A 14,923-nucleotide genomic window follows, 5' to 3' on the forward strand; every position below is an offset into this window, starting at 1 on the left:
GTAGTGAGGTTGGCCCAGGATCGAACATTGTTTCATTCTGCTGTGCATGGGGTCACTATGAGTCAGTTATGACTCGATAGCACCTGACAACAAAAACAGCAACAACTTTCAGCAAGCAAGATTGTATCATCTGCATATCATAGGTTGTTAATGACTTATTTGTTGTTGTTGTTGCTAAGTGCCGCGGAGTCAGTTCTGACCCATCGTGACCCTATATAGGGTTTCTGAGGAGCACCTGGTGAGCTTGTACCACTGAACTTGCAGTTCAAATGGCTTTGCAGTCTAGCACATTAACCCACAGTGACACACCAGGACTCCAATGACTTTTTTAGGTTAAGTTAAATAATTTGAAGTATTAAAAAAGACAAAGGGAACAATGTTGTGAAAAAGAATGACTATGCCCAGATACAGAACAGGAAGCTGACGTTCAGATAGATACCCAGGCTCTTGCAATTCATATATGTTGTTAAGTGCCTTCAAGTCCCTTCCAACTCATAGCCACCACGTATTGTGTTTCCAAAGAGCAGCTGGTGAGTTTGAATTACCAACTTTGTTGTTTTAAACCAAATTTGCAGTCCAGTACTTTATCCCATAGCATCATACCAGGACTCCAATTCATATGTGTCAGACACCAGATTTAAAACCTAGCCTCTTCTGATCTCTCTGGCTGCAAAGTAAGGCTATTCCTATCTTCCCTCTCAGTTCTGAGTCTTTCCTAGTTACATCTCTTCTCACCTCGCGCCTACTGAGTAGTTTTATAATTAAAATTAAATGTTCAGTAGACAACACATATGGAAAAATAGACTTTGCTACGATTATTTTAGAGATTTGCTTCTAATATTCAAGAAATTATTTAAAGTGCAGAGGAAAAAATAACCTCATTATTTAAAGTCATATCATGCAAAATAAGATCCATAAATTGAAATTGTTTGTTTTGCAAAGAGGGCTTTTTTGAAAACTGTCACGTGAGCTATCCTCCCTTAGGGAGAAGTTGACTCAAAGCAATTAAGGAAACTAATTGATCAATGTAATACACTAATAAGTCGTAAGCTCATTAGTCATTATATACTGATTTAAATGCGACTTTTGATGTGTGTGACATCTTAATACATGATCTTGTTTGCTAGGTAATCTTTAAAGATATAATTAGGGTTCTAATCAAATGCAGTTGACTTTTTTTTTTTTTTTTTTTGAGGAATTGAAGCAAATTTTGCTATTATAGTCTACTTTGATATCAAGTCTTCGAACAGTTTTTACTGTAACAATATCCTTCGGACAGTTTTTACTGTAACAATTTCCTTTTCCAACTCAGCCATCTATCTCTCTGGCTTATGTTTTAATTCTGCAAAACCGAAGGCGTAATTTTCCCTCGAATATTAAAAACAAAATAAAACAAAAACAAAATACTCCCTAGAAATAGGAGAAAATGTTCATGTCTTAGCTCTCGGAAAGAAATAGGAATCACTAAATAAATGAGGGGGGGGGGGGACTCTATAGATCCAAGAAAAGTTTATTACCTGGAATTTTTTATTACAGTTTTAACACTCCAGGAAGAACTAAAAAAAAATTACTTTAAGTTCTAGCATGCCAATAACTACGAAAAAGAGAAACTTTCCATATATCAGAAGACTCCCTTTAAAAACAAACAAACAAGAAAAGTTGGGAACCATAAAGATGCAAATGAATTATGAGGACTGCCAAGTACCATCATCAAAGCACACACTCTCAAGGTTTCTCTTTGCTTTTGTAACTATCTTAATGTGAAAGAGTTTCACAATTTTATACTTTGGTGTGTGTGTGTGTGTTTTCCTTGGCAAAATTTGGAAGAAAAGGAAAATGGGTGATGGGGGAAATTATGTAGGTAATGATACTGTTAAGTTTTGTAGTAGCTGTTTTTGAAAAAAATATAAAGTCCTTGTAGAAATAACTTCTAATTACCCCTCTGAGCAAGCTTATGAACCAAGGAGCTCACAAACCCACCAAGGACAGCTGAAGTGAAAAAACAACAATAACAACAAAAAACTCTGTACCTTTTAGAGGCACTTTGCAGAAAGCAAATGAGACCCTGGCTGGGTATGTCTTGATTTACTGATCTACCTACTAGAGTTCACTGGCAATTGCCAATGCAAGCAAGATGGCCTAGCATGTAGAAAACTAGTTTTTTGTTATTGTTTTTTCAGCCTGGACCATCTTGGATGAACACTCGGAGCCTCACTCTGTCTATTAAGTGCTCTGCTTGTTGTAGTCTGAGTTATAAAAGTCTGAAGCGTCATTCACTTGGATTTTAATGCTTTGTAAACTTTTATGATTTTGACAAGGGTTATGCACAGAATTAAAAGACTATACCTTTAGAGTTTATGTAAAGAACAAAAATGTAATAAGCAAATAGCACAAACAGGTTACTAGAGGGTGTTCCTAAAATACTTTCCAATCACCTAAAATAATTTGCAATTACTTTCTTTTGTGCAAATGCAATCATATACTAAGGAGAAATTATTCTTGTATCTCTATTTTTAAAAATCTCCAAAATTCTAATTGATTTAAATAATTTAAATAGGTTTACAAAAAATGCAAATATTCTAACATTCAGATATTTTTTAAAATTCAATTGCTTTTTCCCTCATATATACCAATTTGAGAATTTTATTTATTTTTCCATAATGAGTTTCTACTTAAAAATTTTTTGTGGTTTTTTTTTTTTTTTTTTTTTTTTTTTTTTTTTTTTTTTGAGGAGGGGTGAGTGAGGTGTCATTTATAACTCCCTACCCCACACTATCTTTTCTATAGGCTTGTCATAGATAAAATAGTATGTTTTGTCCTTTATTAATCTTCCCTCAGAGTCCTGATATGGTGCTGTGGGTTAATGCACTGACTGTAAAGTTGATTTGAATTGCAAGGTTGACCATTCAAGCTTGCCAGCCACTCCTCGGAAACCCTATGCAGAGTCGCAATGGGTCAGAATTGACTAAACAGCATTTAATGGCAATCTTCCCTTGAAGCCCTTGGTATGTAAATGGTTACTGTTCTTGGTTGCTAACTAAAGGTTGGTGACCTACTTGCCTTTGAAAACCCTACTCTAGAGCACAGGCTGTTGTACATGGGTCACCATGAGTCAATATTAATTCAAAGACAAATGGTTTTTATTCTTGCCTTTGTCTTCCCTGAGTGGTTTTTTCCCAGTGTGCTCCCTGCCTGATATTTTCTGTTATTCCCTACTGGTACTTGTGTTGCATTTCATGAGAGAACATCTTTTCTGTCCCCTTCCCTTCTCAAAAGCAGTGACTCATTTCTGAAAGTCTTTTCCTTCTAATAGATAAACATGAGTGAGGGCCCAAAGTCAACTTTTCCAGTGTATGAATTAGGCTGATATTTAGCTCTTAAAGTGACCAGATATATAAGCTCAATTAAGATTTTAAAACTTTTTGAGTGATTATATTGCAGAACTCAGAAAGCTTTTGACTCATAGTTTTGGTTAGGTAATTCTTCAAAGGACCACTAACTTAACAATGAATGTGATTGTGTTTTGCTAAAACATGGAACAAACATGTTTGCTTTTTCCAAAGTGGGGTAACTAATTTTGTTAATCCTTCCAACAATTATTTCTCCCTTCATTCACTGTGTGTGGCTCATCAGGTCATTTCTACTTCTAACGTATTGAAGAGAGAAGTAGAAAGTGCCTTGAGAAGGATGGTTGGTGTTAGGACTGGTACAAAGAGTCCTTGGCCTCAGAGGATTTAGCCTTGGGCTGTTGATTCTCTAACACCATAGTGAAATTGCACTTCACAAGATCGGCTGTACTAAACATACCATTTTTTAAAATTCTGGCAGAAATGTGCTATTTTCTTTCAAATTCAGGTCATGCTGCAAACTCAATATTACAATGAGCAGATTTCACAATATTATGAGAGAATATCTATGAGCAGTGACTACTGTCCAACTAATAATCTGATTTTCAGAGTAGGTTTCAAGCAGAAAACTTTAGAAATGAACACCTACCAGTGTCTCAGCAACCTCTCTAAGTGTTGCTTCATCTGTAAAACACAGGAAATGTATTATATTTCACAGGATTTTTCTGAGGAAATACAGAGGTTCTTAGAAAAGAAGTGTTTCCCAAAGTAGGTTGATTCTATTCTCTTCTTTCACCTTAAAACACACTCCACACGCACAAACACTCAGAAGAGTATATTTGCAATAAAGATGTAGAAAATCTTCAAAGTTGTTTTTAAAAATGAAATAAACTTGAAATGTTTAGTTTATGTTCATTTAATGCTTCCTCTTGGAATTGGAATTGCATGTTGAGCTTGTTCTAGTCTTGCCCCTTAAAATACACACCACACAAATTCATGCACACATACGTAGAAAAGTGTATCTGATTTGAAAATGTGGAAAATCTTTGTTGTTTGTTTTTTTAAAAGATGAAATTGACATGAAGATATTTATTTCATGTACACTTAGCGCTGTCTCTTATATTATTTGTATTTTTAATGTATAGAAATGATAATCATACAATGCTTTCTGTCTATTTTTTGAAAAAGAACATATCTACGTCTATTGCTCTGGTCCCTACAGTTTCTGACTCTTTTGAAGAGGTCCTCATCATTTTAATCTATTCTGAAAAAGTGTATTTGTATTTATATAACTTTAATACCACAAGTGTGGAATCCTGTTGTGGTGCTATGGGTTAATGTGATAGACTGCAAGGTTAGTTTGAGCCCTAAGGTCAATGATTTAAGCTTACCAGCTGCTTCTCATAAACCCTATAAGTGAGAGCTGACTCGATGACACTTAACAACAATACCACATGTGTGTGTGTAGATATGAGTAAATGACTATCTTAGAGCAGAGACCATTTCTCAAGAACACACTAGGAAACCATGCTTCTTTCTGTTCAAGGCACTTAACACACTGTTGTTGTTGTTAAGTGCGATTGAGTTGGTACTGACTATTCACATTAAATCACAACTATTCTGGACAGAAACAGCAACGAATACAGGTAGAAGCCACAAATCATCTGTTTATTATATCCAAACTTTTTGTTATAACTCTATGTGACTTGTGTGATAGTTTATAGAGAAATTTGGCTTTTCATTAAACAATGCATACATTTTTGTTTAGTTTCGTTTTATGACCTTGACTGTATTATCCATGCTGTAGCATCACTTATCATCATGCTTTTGTTTCCATTCCTCCTTCTTTCCTTTTCATTCCTGCCTTCTAAGTTATCACTTTTGATCTTGTATGGTTGATTGTTCTATGGAGTGCATACCTGCCTGGTACCATTGCTCAACTTAAAGTCCTGTCTATTGTTTGGCTGAAATTTGAGCCCTGGGGATGAATTCAGTTCCAGGCTTAAAGGGTATCTGAGGAAGTCCATAGTCTCGCAGATTCCACCAGAAATTTGGGTCCTTTTAAAACTTTGAGTTTTGTTCCACTATTTTTTCCCACTCTATCCAGAGCCTAGTACTTTCATCTCTTTCAGACCAGTCAGCAGTGGTAACAGGACACCAACGAGTTCCTGAGGTTTAAGGGATCCTGGTGTGGTGCTGCGGGTAATGCACTGGACTGCAAGATTGGTTGGAACCACAGGGTCAACAATTCAAATTCAACAGCCTCTCCTTGGAAACCCTATACAGGGTCTCTATGAGCCGGAACCAACTCAAAGGCACTTAACAACAACAACAAGGTTAATGGAGGCAGTGGCTCACATGGTCCATTAGTCTTCAGATTATTTGTTTCCTTTTCTTACTGTTTAATTTTCTTTACTCATCTTTCCTCTGCATGGGAAGAGACCAGTATTTGCACCTTAGATGGCTACTCAGAAACTTTAAAAATCCCAGTTGCTGAAATTCACCAAAATAAGGAGCTCTGGTAGCATAGTGGTTACAGATGGGTTGCTAACCTCATGGTCAACAGTTGGAAACTACCAGCTGTTCCGCAAGAAACATGAGGCTTTTCTGCTTCTGTAAAGATTTACACCACCAGTTGCCTGTCAGTTTGCCATACTGTGGTGGCTTGTGAGTTGCTGTAATTCCAGAAGCTATGCCATGGGTATTTTAAATACCAGCAGGGTCACCCATGGTGGCCAGGTTTCCAGTGAGCTTCCAGACAAAGACAGACTAAGAAGAATGATTGACAAACTACCTCCGAATATTTAGTCACTGAAAACCTTATGACAAGCAGAGAAGCACTGTCAGATATAGTGCTGGAAAATGAGCCCCTCAGGTTGGAAGACACTCAAAATATTACTGGAAAGAGCTGCCTCCTCAAAGTAGAATTAACCATGACGATGCAAATGAAGTAAAGCCCATGGGAGTAAAGTCCCTGGGACCTTCACTCAATCATATATAATCATTTAAACCACCAAATGGCACATTCTGCAAGTCTGCTTCCTGGCCACCAGCTCTTAGTCCCTCTCTTCCCATGAACCTAGAGTCCTCAGCTGTTCCTTTCTTCATGTCCCCATCTCTGCCTCCATCTCTGGTTTCGATACTTCTCTGGATAGGGTCCTGCATTCCGCCTGTGCTCTTCTCCCTTAATGGTCCTAGCGTCCTCTGTTTCTGGACTGTAAGATTAATGACTCCCCCATTTTTGTTACAAAACTTCTACCTTTACAATTGTGACAGTCACAATTAGTCATGTGATAACAATTACTCACTGTTGAATCATAAGAATCTTATCCCCTATCTCTTTTTTTTAATGTTTTATTGTGAATTATGTGATACTTTACATGAGAGAACATTAGCTTTACAGTCATCCTATCATATATTGTTTCACTGTCATGATTACATGCATCATCAACCAGCCAAAGGGTATACCCTGCAAGCATGCCCGCTGGTCATCAGCACACAGTGTCTCTCCCTCTCTGGGTCTAGTGTTCCCAGTTGCTCCATCTCTCCACATCATCATCTTTGCTTCCATATCTGGCATCACTGTTTATCTGGGTAGAGTCCTGCACTCCGCTCTTCTCCCTTGATGGTCCTAGAGCCCTCTGCTCCTGAACTGCAAAGCCAACCACTCCCCTCCTTTTGCTACAAAATGCCTACCTTTACATGCATGTGCATGCAAAAGCTGGACAGTGAATAAGGAAGACTGTAGAAAAATTAATGCTTTTGAATTGTGATATTGGAGGAGAATATTGAAAGTGCCATGGGCTGCCAAAAGAACAAACAGATCTGTGTTGGAAGAAGTGAAGCCAGAGTGCTCCTTGGAGGCCAGATGGCCAAACGTCGTCTCTCATACTTTGGATATATTGTCAGGAGGGACCAGTCGCTGGAGAAGGATGTAGTGTCTGGTAAGGTGGAGGGTCAGAGAAAAAGAGGAAGACCCCCAGCAAGATGGATTGGCAAAGTGGCAGCATCAAGCATGGCAACAATTGTGAGGTTGGCCCAGGACCGTACAGTATTTTGTTCTGTTGTGCATAGGGTTGCTATAAGTCAGTACTGACTCAATGGCACCTAACAACAACAACATAAATGCATATGTAGAAATATTCTCTGTCAAATATATATATATATATATATATTTTTTTTTTTTTTTCATGGTTGTAGTCCCATTTTTTCCCACCTTTGACCAGCTTCAGTTCTTATATTTATGTATCCACATGTATATTACTGCTTTTACTGTTCTGCAGGATTGAGTTTGTTGTATTTACTTTTTTTGTCTTTAATTCTTGTGTTCCTCTCAATGTCTTCCTATACCTTGCTCAGTTGGGCTGACCTGCCCCTTATTCCTTTCACCCAAGTTAACCCATCACTCTTTCCATCCCACCCTTGTGACCTTCTTTCTGTGTGTAAACATTTTCTTAACCATTTATTATCGTGATCCTATACAGTATTTATTTTCACTCAGCATAATGTCTGTTAGATTTGTACATGTTATGAGATTTTTTCAGATTGATGTTCTTTAACTTCATGTAGTATTAATTGTGTGCATGTACAATCATTTTTGTCCATTTATCCACTGATGGACACCTGGGTTGTTTATTTTTTCACTTTTATGAATAATGCTGTTATGAACATGGTTGAACAGTTAGCTGTTTATGTGATGAATCTTATTTCTCTAGGATGTACATCTAGTAGTGAGATTGATGAATCATAAGGCATTTGAGTTCTATTGTGGTGTTGTGGGTTAATGCGCTGGACTACAAAGTTGCTTTGAACTGCAAGGTCAAGGTCGGAGGTTCAAGCTCCCCAGCTTCTCCTTGGAAACCATATACATGGTCACTATGGTTGGGACCAGCTTGAAGGCAACAAAAACAACAATGGTTTTTAAGGAAGTGCCATACCATTTTCCACAGTGATTGTACCTTTCATGATTCCACCTTAAGGGATGACAGTTCCATTTTTTCCCACACTTTCACCAGTATTTATTATTCTGTCTTATTGAACTTTACTATTACTGCTTGAGTGAAACATATCTCACTGCTATTTTGACTTGCATCTCTTTAATGATCACAATGATGTTATTGAAGGAAGATGTTCAAGCTGAACTTAAGGCATTGGTGAAAAGCCAAGCTCCAAAATTGACAGAATGAAAATTGATATGTTTCAATAAACTAATGCAACACTGGAGGCCTTCACTTGTCTATGCCAAAAATGTTATAAGACAGTTACCTAGGTAACCAGTTGGAAGAGATCCATATGTGTGCACATTCTAAAGAAAGATGACTCATAGAATGGGGAAACCATCAAACAATATCACTAATATCACATGAAAGTAAAATTTTGCTGAAGATACTTCAGAAACAATTGTAGCAGTAGAGTGACACAACTGTCAGAAATCCAAGCCAGATTCAGAAGAGAATATGGAACAAGAGATTCCTTTGCTGATGTCAGATGGACCTTGGCAGACAGCAGGAAATGTCAGAAAGATGTTGGCATGTACTTTATTGTCTATGCAAAAGCATTTGACTCTATGGCTGACGACGAACTATGGATAACATTTCAAAGAGTAGAAATTCCAGAACACTTCATAGTGCTCATGAGGAACCTGTACATTGATCAAGAGGGAGTTGTTTGAACAGGACAAGGTGACGCTGAATTGTTTGGAATCAGGAAAGGTGTGTGCCATGGCTATTTTATTTAAGTATATTTATTCAATTTATTTGCTGAGCAAATTATTTTGAGAAACTGGATTATATGAAGAAGAACACACATCAGGATTAGAGGAAGGCTTATTAACAACTTACAATGTGCAGATAGTACAACCTTGCTTGCTGAAAGTGTAGAGGACTTGAAATACCTACTGATAAAGATTAAAGATCATAGCCTTCAGTATGGATTGACCCTCAACGTAAAGAGAACAAAAATCCACACCATTGGACTAATATACAACATCATGATAAATGAAAAGATTGAAGTTGTCAAAGACTTCATTTTGCTTGGATCCACAATCAAAAATTATGGAAACAGCAGTTCAGAAATCAAACATCATAATGCATTAGGGAAATCTTCTACAAAACACTTCTCTAAAGCATTAAAGAGCAAAGATGTGAAGTTGAGGACTAATGTGTACCTTTCTCAAGTCGTGGCATTTTCAATTGCCTCACATACACGTGAAAGTTGTACAATGGGAGCAAGGTGGTTGTATGATAAGTACTCTACTGTGAACCACAGGGTCAGTGGTTCCAGCCTACCAGTCATCCCTTGAGAGAAAAATGAGACTTTCTGCTTCTGCAAAAATTTACAGTCTTGAAAACCCCATATAGGGTTGTTATGAGTCAGAACTAATTCAAAAGCACTTAACAAGATTACATGCAAAAGCTGGACAATTAGTAAAGAAGACCTTAGTAGAATTGATGCATTGAAATTACGATGTTGTCAAAGAATATTTAAGCTACCATGGACTTCCAGAAGAACAAACAAATTAGTCTTAGAAGAACTGAAGCCAGAATGCTCCTTAGAAGCAAGAAAGCACTTGTTATGCTTTGGACATATTATCATAAGTGATCAGTCCCTGGAGAAGGACATCATGATTGGAAAAGTGGAGGGTTAGTGAAAAAGCTGAAGATCTACAATGAGATGGAGTGACACAGTGGCAGCAACAATTGGCTCATAAGTACTAACAATTGTGAGGATGGCCCAGGGCCAGATAGTTTTCTATTCTGTTGTGCATAGGGTTGCAATGAGTTGCAATCTGTCAACAGCAACTAGTAACAACAACAATAATGATTGTCCTTATTTTTTCCTTGGATTGTCTTTATAGTTCTGTTTTACACTTAGGTCTTTGTTCCACATTCATTTGATTTTTGTATATTGTGATAGATATGGAACCTCTTGCATTTTTCTGAAAATGGAGATCCAGTTTTCCCCACTTAATGGGTTTTGGGTGTTTGTCAAAGATAAGTTCTTTATGGTGAAGGCTTTACTTCAGTGGTCTCAATTCTCATCCCTTGGTCTATGTGCCATTGCACTGATAAAATGCTGTTTTGACTCACATAGCAATATAGTAGGTTTTGAGATTGAGAAGTGTGAGATCTTCGACTTTTGTTCTTCTTCAGCAGAGTTTTGCTTATAGGTGTCTCATTCCTTTCCATATAAACTTGATAATTAGCTTTTCTATCTCTTTAAAGAATGTTTGCCTTAGTCAAAGAAACAATGCTGGAGATCGCATGATGGAGATCCTATGATGGAGATCCCATGATGGAGATCCCATGATGGAATTTCACAAGACCAGTGTCTTTTTTCATGGTTATTGTGACCAGAAATATGTTTATTTGTACTTTATTATTATGCAAAATTCATTCAATTGTGTGGTTTATAATAAACTATGAAAAACATTGCAAAGAATGGGAATATTTTGCTTAATTGTGCTCATAAGGAACCTCTACATAGACCAAGAGGCAGTGGAGAATCTGTATGTTGAGGAAATATTTATGAAGAACAACACAGCATCTGGTTTGCATAAAGGCTCCTTAAAAACCTATGAAATGCAAATGATGCAACCTTGCTTGCAGGAAACAAAGACTGCTTTGAAATAATTATCAATGAAGATTGAAGATCAAAGAACACAACCTTCAATACGAATTTCATTTCAGTGCAAAGAAGATGAAAATCCTTACAACTGGACCAATAAAAACATTGAAAAGATTGAAATTGTCAAAGACTTCATTTTGTTTGGATCCACAATCAACACTCATGAAAGCAGCAGTCAAGAAACCAGATGATGTAGTGCACTAGGGAAATCAGTTGTAATAAACCACTTTAGAGGCAAAGATGTCAGTTTGAGGACAAAGGTGCGCCTGACACAAGACGTGGTATTTCCAACCACCTCTTAAGCTCGTGGATGTTGGACAATGAATATGGAAGACTTGTAGAACAGTTGATACATTTGAATTAGTGGTGTTGGAGATGAAAGTGCCATGAACTGTCAGAAAAGCAAACAAGCCTGTCTTGGAACTAGTACAGTCAGAACACTTGGTAAAGTGGAGTACCAGCAAAAACGAAGAAGACTACCAATTAGATGGATTGACATGGTGGCAGCAATAACACGCTTAAAAATAATAATAATTGTGAGGATGGCATAGAACTGGGCAGTGTTTTGTTTCATTGTGTCTACGGTTGCTATGAATCAGAACCAACTTGTGGACATTTAACAACAATAGTCCACTATCTTGGATCATTGCTTCCTACACATTTTTTATTAAGACATTTTATTCTTGTTGCCATTTGAATGAGGTGGTTTCCTAATACATTTTCCTACCTGATTTGTGTTTGTTAGTGTATGCTTATGCTATGTCATACAAAAGGTAGCCTTACTCATTCAAAATTATAATGGATTGTTTTCAATTTCTAAGATTTACTTATATCATTTTAAAATTAGTAATGCTATCTTTTTTTTTTTCCTTTGGTAAGCTTTTTTTGTAGTAGTAATATCATGCTTTTAAAACGTAGTTTTGCATTTTATTTAATGTAACTATTTTAAAAACGCATACACTGCAAATGGGTTAATAGTGCAAAGAAAGTTACCTTGAGACCCATCCTCCAAAGAAGTTGTGACAACTTAATTCCTACCAAGGTCTAAAATAAACAGAAATTTTTGCAGAGTTTAAATTTTTATAAGTGTGGTAGACATAATAAGATATGATTGGTATTTTAGAATGCATTTGTTTGAGTATGAGTGAATACGCATATTTTGTGTGTGATGAAAGCAGTGCATATTTCTATTTCTGTGTACTATCTCTTTCTATCTTTCATATGTCAATGCTATGGGAAATTTACTACTGTAAAATGAATACATTACAGATAACACATATATCCTCTATAATCACCATTTAAAATCCTGTTATTTTATTACCAACATTGTAATGCATGCACACAATATAAAATATATTATATTGTGTGTGCATTGTTTTCAGAAACGTTTTCATAAAATGATCTTCAATCTGGTCTTTTGTAACAATATTTTAAAACTAAACACATGTAGAACTGCTTTTTGTTTTTAACTACTGCATATTATTATGTTTAATTTAGCTATTCCCCTACAGATAGGTGTTTGTTGTTGTTAAGTGCCGTAGAGTTGGTCCTGACTCATAGCAACCCTGTATAAGATTTCTGAGGAGTGGCAGTTGCTTTTGAATCACTGGCCTTGCAGTTCACACTGACCTTGTGGTCCAGAGCTTATCCAAAAGTTCCACACCAGGATTCCTGATAGATATTTATGTTTGTAAAATTAATATCCTTGCTGCACAAGACCTTTTCAAAGTGTTGAAGACCAAAGATGTCAACTTGAGGACTAAGGTGAGCCTGACCCAAGCCATGGTATATTCAATAACCTCATATGCATGTGAAAGCTGGACAGCGAATAAGGAAAATCAAAGAAAAATTGATTCATTTGAGTTATGGTGTTGGAGAAGAATATTGAAAGTACCATGACTACCAAAAGAACAAACATCTGTGATGGAAGAAGTGCAGCCAGAGTGCTCCTTGGAGGCCAAGATGGCCAAACTTCGTCTCTCATACTTCAGACATATTGTCAGGAGTCACCAGTCCCTGGAGAAGAATATCATATTTGGTAAGATGGATGGTCAGAGAAGAGGAGGAAGGCCCCAATGAGACACATTGACAAAGTGACAGCATCAATGGGTTCAAGCGTGGCAACAGTTGTGAGGTTGGCCCAGAACTGGGCAGTGTTTCTGTTGTGCATAGGGTCACTATGAGTCCGTGCTAACTCAATGGCACCTAACAACAACAACAACATGCTTCATTAAGCATCTATATGCATGTAGAAAACACTAAAAAAGATTTGTTGTATCCTACAGCTTGCACATTAATTTTTTTGTTTATTTGCCAGACTGCCCTTCAAAGTGATTGTATAAATGTACATAGCCACCAGCATTGTACTGATAAATTGTTTCTCAGCATCCTTCTCAAAAGTTTGTAATCTCAATTTAAAAATTTTCCCAACATGATGATTATTGTTGCTAGGTGCTGCCGAGTCATTTCTGACTCGGAGTGACTTTATGCACAATAAAACGACACACTACCTGGTCCTGCTCCATCCTCATAATTGTCCTTACCTCTGAGCCCATCACTGCTGCCATTGTGTCAGTCCATTTCATTGGGGGTCTTCCACTTTTCTGCTTATCTTCTATTTTACCAAGTATTGTGTCCTTCTCCTGGGACTGGTCCCTCCTGATCACATGTCTGAAGTATGAGAGACGAAGTCTCACCATTCTGGCTTCCTGGGAACATTCTGACTGCATTTCTTCCTAGATAGATTTGTCCATGGTACTTTTAATATTCCTTTCAAACATCATAATTCAAAAGTATCAGTTCTATGGTCCTCCTTATTCATTGTCCAACCTTCTCGTGCATATTGAGGTGATTGAAAATACCATGACTTGGGTCAGGCACACTTTAATCTGCAAACTGGTATCTTTGCACTTTAAAACTTTAAACAGGTCTTTTGCAGTCGATTTGAATGAAAATGATCTAATGAAAATGATCATTTAGAGATATTATTTAAGAGTAAATTCATTTTCATGTACATGAGGAATAGTTACATTATGCAATTTTCAAGTCTTTATTTGTATTTTTACATGCAAATTGTTTGTTCTTATCCTCATGAAATTTTCAATTGGTTTGCTAGCTTTTAATCTATGAGTACATAAATTCTGTACATAAATTTTTTGCTTTTCAAGGTTATAAAAAATCTTCTTTACTTTATATATGCTTCCATAAGATTTGTTTTAAAATACTGATGTAGTGAAAGTTATCATTATTTTAGTTGTATTTTGCCTTCATGAACCATTACAATAAACTGTTGCACATATTATGGAGTTCTGACATGGTGCTGTAGGATAAGCACTGTACTAACAGTAAGATCGATGATTCAAAACCATCAGCCACTTGTCAGAAACCCTAGAGAGAATCACTATGAGTCAGAACTAACTTGATGGCACTCAGAAACAACAACAAGGACCCAATATTATGTAGATATTATCTTGTTTCATTTTTTTTAATACTTTATAGTAACACTCTTTGCATTTAGACTATTAGTCCATTAGGTAAATATGCCTCAAGATAGTAAAGTGCTTCAACATAATTCATTATATAATTGTTTTTTCATAACTAAGAGTAATACTTGTGAATATAATAATTCTGTAAAATATGTACATGGACTATTTGTCTATTATACACAGATATTATACTATTTTAAATAATTGACATTTCATACTACTTTCTGTCCTATAATTTTACTCTTTCCAAAAGTTTTGGTATTTGTGTATACACTTCCCTATATAAAGTTTAACATCTTTGTTTCCTGTTGTTGTTGTTATGAGCCGTCAAGTCAGTGCCTACTCATAGATAACTTATGCACAACAGAATGAAACATTGCCTGGTCTGTGCCATCCTCAGATCCTCAGAAGCTGTGGCAAGCTTGACCCTGTTGCTACTGCTACTGCACCAATCCATCTCATTGG

Source organism: Chrysochloris asiatica, unplaced genomic scaffold (assembly GCF_000296735.1).
Source record: "Chrysochloris asiatica unplaced genomic scaffold, ChrAsi1.0 scaffold00032, whole genome shotgun sequence".
Taxonomy (NCBI): domain Eukaryota; kingdom Metazoa; phylum Chordata; class Mammalia; order Afrosoricida; family Chrysochloridae; genus Chrysochloris; species Chrysochloris asiatica.